Source organism: Macrobrachium nipponense, chromosome 14 (genome assembly GCF_015104395.2).
Source record: "Macrobrachium nipponense isolate FS-2020 chromosome 14, ASM1510439v2, whole genome shotgun sequence".
In the NCBI taxonomy this organism is placed as follows: Eukaryota; Metazoa; Arthropoda; class Malacostraca; order Decapoda; family Palaemonidae; genus Macrobrachium; species Macrobrachium nipponense.
In genome coordinates, this window is record NC_087207.1 from 92,164,363 (window position 1) to 92,169,362 (window position 5,000).

Here is a 5,000-nt window from a genome sequence, read left to right on the forward strand (position 1 = left end):
AATAGAAACAAGCAGCCTGTCAGCCATAATCAAGAAATCAGTTACAAGTCAAATTGTGCAAACAAGCTAGGCGACTACAGCGGTGAATCGTCATTTTCTGGCCGTGTTTATACGAAAAGGTTTTAATCAAGACAACTCCATCGCCCCAATTCCAAAGTCGAAAGCAGGTGTCTCAGCGAACTACGCCCCTTTCGCCTGAATGAAATATACTAGTGTGTCATTTGCTCTTAAGCACTTGCACTAGGAAATAATGATATATATATATATATATATATATATATATATATATATATATATATATATATATATATATATATAATCAATATAATTACACTCAAACATTAATTTACAAATTTCTTTTGATATTCAATCCACTCTACCTCAGAAACAATACTTAATTAAGGGTCGGGTATAACTGAATAAATACCTACTTATCACCTATAATTCCCCTCTGTATTTTGAACAAGGTAGAGCGAACTGGGTATGAAACGAAATTTGTAACTTGATGTTTGTGAATATAAAAATTTCACGGTGATATGTGACACACACACACACACACTAACACACACACGCACACACACACACCCACACACATATATATATATATATATATATATATATATATATATATATATATATATATATATATATATATATATATGTATATATATATTATATATATATATATATATATATATATAATATATATATATATATATATATATATATATATACATACGCACAAGAAAATATACAAGTAAAAGGAATTTAAAAGTCCATTTTTATCATTACATTTTTCTTATACACAATACTACATAATTTTTTGGGTAAATATATAGTATTTCTTAAGTTTTTTTAATGAATGACAGTACACTTCGCTCATTTGCCAGAGGAGTAACACAACTAAAAAAAAATAAATGTTTTTTGAGTTATTGATACCAGCAGATCGCCCGTTCTTTGTTCCATACTTTGGCAAAAACATCTTATATGCCCAGTAAAAGAATCATCTTAATATCGATGAACAAAGCATAGAGCTTTAAACTTTTAAATGTTTCTGAAAAACAGCAATTTTTGAGTTATGTCACTCCTCTGGCAAATGGGCGACTTGTAGAACTGGGACAATGATAAGACAATAACAAAAGGGAAGGGAGCCTCTGGCAAACTTCAAATGGGACGTGAGCTGAAACAACGCTGCCATTTCCGACTAAACGGCAGTCGGGAATAAATCGAAGGAGAGAGAGAGAGAGAGAGAGAGAGAGAGAGAGAGAGAGCAGAGAAGAAGGCTAGCAGACACAACAGAAGCAGTGAAACGGCAAGTGAAAGCAATAATATCATATACAAGATAAGAATGGATCGCTTAGTGAGAGAGAGAGAGAGAGAGAGAGAGAGAGAGAGAGAGAGAGAGAGAGAGAGAGAGTGGCGGTGGGATATCACCTTGGGGGAAGATTAATTTTCTCTGGGTTAAGGATCGCAAGATTTAGGTGATTACTGGAACTGAGCTTATCGCTTTTATATTCTTTTGGTTTCTGGTTGCAATCGTCGTAGCTCTTTTATTATTATTATTATTATTATTATTATTCTTATTATATTATTATTATTATTATTATATTATTATTGTTGACTTAGGAAGCAGACCCTCTCTCAAAGCATACTTTATTAAAAGTAATGGCTACTTCAGCAGCATTACACTTGTAGAGATTCTTCTCTATTTTCCGAATAGCGGCTTTTCCGTGCTACTTAGACAGGCTACTATGATATTCAGGGCCTCTGTAACACGGTTTTTTCGCAATAACTTTTTTTTTTATCTATGCATTTCATAAATATAACGCTTATTCAGGATACATATTATATCAACACATAAATTTTGAGTGTATTCTGCACTACGTAGGTTGTATAAATTTGGTACTATAATGTAAAAGTGACCTTTTTGAAGACGGGCGAACTTACTCAGAGAAAAAGGAGGTTTCGAACGCGACTCGTTACGTAACTTATGACAGCATTTCTTCCCTCTTTCTCGATGGATGATTGGCTGATAACGTAAACGAAGGGCTAAACCTCTTGGCAACGAAGATGACATTGAAAACAAATTTAAATACAAGCCCAAAGCAGCTTTACACCTCTTGTATGAAACCTCTGGCAACCTCGATTCCACTTGATAATTGGATTTTCCATAATGAAGGAACCAAGAAACCAATAAAAAATGTTAAGATAAAATTACAAAAACACTTCGCATTTATTAGGTCCTAACTCCCAAAATAAGTTTCCGAAAGAAATTACAGTCTACTTTATAGGTCACAATCAAGATTGACAAAGAATGTAGGGGAATAGTCGGTAAAATTATCAAAAACATTAGTAGGACAAGCTTTGAATTTTGATGTAAGCTGCCTTATTATCCCAAGTTGTTCAAATGAAGCAATTTTTATTTATTTGGCAAGTCTAACCTTATTCTACATGAAAAAAAAAAAAGTAAGCCGGGTACCCGTAAATATTATGGACTTTAAATAAACCTTCAGCCAATAAATTCATCGTCAGAATGGGTGAACTTCATGAGGCGTCCACCCACTTTCGCCTCGTTACTTAATTCAAGGAGTACAGACTGAAGGCTCATCATGGGCGAATTGTTGGAATTTAGAAAAAATTTAACTTCTGGCTATGAAAAAACTAAGTTTCTGCGAAGTAAGTTGTAAGAAAGTGCTAAATGACTTCTCAAAGGATCCCAGCCAGTTTGGGCCTAAACGTTTCTTAATTTCATGATCTATTAACTGGCTTGTAATACTGTTGCGGCCCACTACTGCGTACCAGTAGTATTACTACGCTACGCACTTGATACCCCACCCGCAATCCAATTAATGTATCGTTTGTCCCGCCATTCAATAAAGATCTTTTGGGTTTCAAGAGGCCGGGAGAGGATTTGCTGCTGGTGGTGGATGGGCGGGTCAAACATTTAGTCAAAAGGAAGGTGTTTGTTTTACCTTGCTTACGTAACATGAATGTTTTTGCGACTCCTGGCTCGTAAAATCATTGGCCATGGGCGTCGGCTACGTAAGCAACAATTTTTACTCTATAAAAAATTAAAAGAACTATCGGGTTTTAAGGTTTTATTGATTGAATGCTGAGCAAAATTTTGTTGTGGTGGTTTGTAAAAGGAAATTATACATATTGTCAATTTGTTCGAAGCTGAACAATCCGATGCCTTTGACAAGGAAAAAGGAGCAAAGAAGTCGCAAAAAACCGTTGTTACAGAAGACCCTGAAATCTCTGAGTAGTGTAGAGCGCCTCTAATGGAGGTTCATTGATTCCAAGAATACAGAGTTCAAAAAATTGGTATGTATAACTTATTTTGAATTTTTACAGATAAAACACCTATTAATCTATATAAGACCAATCACCATGTTCACAGCTTTCCGGGAAAGATTTCTAATTAAACTCCCGATTCGACTTACTAACTATAATCGGTCGCAAAATCATATACTGTTCAATCCGCGACACGTACGAACCACCTCGACCTTAATAGTATATATAGTATGAGTATATTGTGTGTGTGTGTTGGTTGTGGTCTCTCCTCTCTCTTTCCGTTCGAAGCAAGGCGAGGAGCCTTTCCGTGCTGGAGCGTGCCAGAAGCATCCTCGGGCGGCTTGGGAAAAGCTGAAGGTGGTGGGGACTTGATCTTGGAAGCGGTGTTCCATTCCTCGTTTATATTTGGAGTTGACAGGCAGGGGGTCCTGCCCCGCCATGCCTGGAGTTTCTGACGTAGTTGGGCTCGGTGGGCGGTAGGTTTGTTTCGTTTTCATTGGTGGCCTTGAAGAACCCGGGTCCTCAAAGCCACTTTCCACGGGTCGTTGGATGGTTTGGCCGAGTACTCGTAAGTCCTGCAGCCGCCGCTTAGACCTCCTTGGTAGCGGCGCGGTTACGTCGAATGGGGTCCAGTTTCGCTATTGCTGCGGGACGTCACGGCTAAACTTGAGTTATGGTTGGCTTGCCAGGGAGGTATCTCGTTTGTCGGGGGCGTTGTCCTTCCGTGGAGTTGTCGTGCTCAGGTGGTGGTGTCATTTGTTTTGGTGGCAGGTCTTCTCATACTCGTAGGGAGGGAAAGAAGATTCTTCCTGCGTCATATTTAGTGTAGGGTTTTACTTGCTGGCATGAATAAGCCCGCCTTCCAGCAGGGACGTAACCGCGAACGGGCATGCAGGGGCCTTCCCGCCGATGATCTTCGGTGTTTTGGAGTGATCACAATCCCGGGAAGAATGGCCTCTTGATGTTTTGGTTTTGCCGTGCGGTGATTCTTGGATAAGCCCCCTCTTTCGGGCGGTGGCATGAGAGTTGCTCTTCGACCAGGGCGCATCGGGTCAGTCATACCAACGTAGGCTCCGCTGCAAAGACCGCGGACTGGGCAATGTAATACTGGTAGCATGTCCTCCGCACACTGCGTACTGCTTCAGAGGGGGTCTCGTAACCTGGTGGAGAGGGGTTGTTTATTTTTTCATAATAAGGAGTCGGCCGCGGTCCGTTCCGATTCTCTCGGGTAGTAAGATAATTAAGGTCGAATTAATGGTTTTGGTGATATTTTTGGTGTTCGTCGGTCGGGGAGATACATTTTGTCAGAAATGCAATTTTTCGTTGGAACTGAGTCCTCTTCTTCCACGGTAAGTGTGAAACTCAATGAAGGCGTTTAGTAAATACCAGCTTTGATATTATTCCCTCGGGGCGGGGCGCGGGTTGCGGGGCCTCTCACTTACCCGTACCATTTGTTCTCCAGGGCTGTAGCGGACTTCTCGTGCCTTAATTCATTTATTTATGGAATACCCGTTTTTATTTACGGAAGTACTCTTGGGGAGGCGCGGACGTCGAAGTTTCCTGATGAGTGTCCTGCCAGGTCCGAGCCAGTGGGGCAGAGGGAGGGGCTCTCCCTGGCACGAAGGCCCGCCTTGGACGGTCGTCGCTTTTCGAATCTGGGCCGGGGCACTCGCCCTGGTCACCAAATTTGAGGTGAAAGTTGCCTA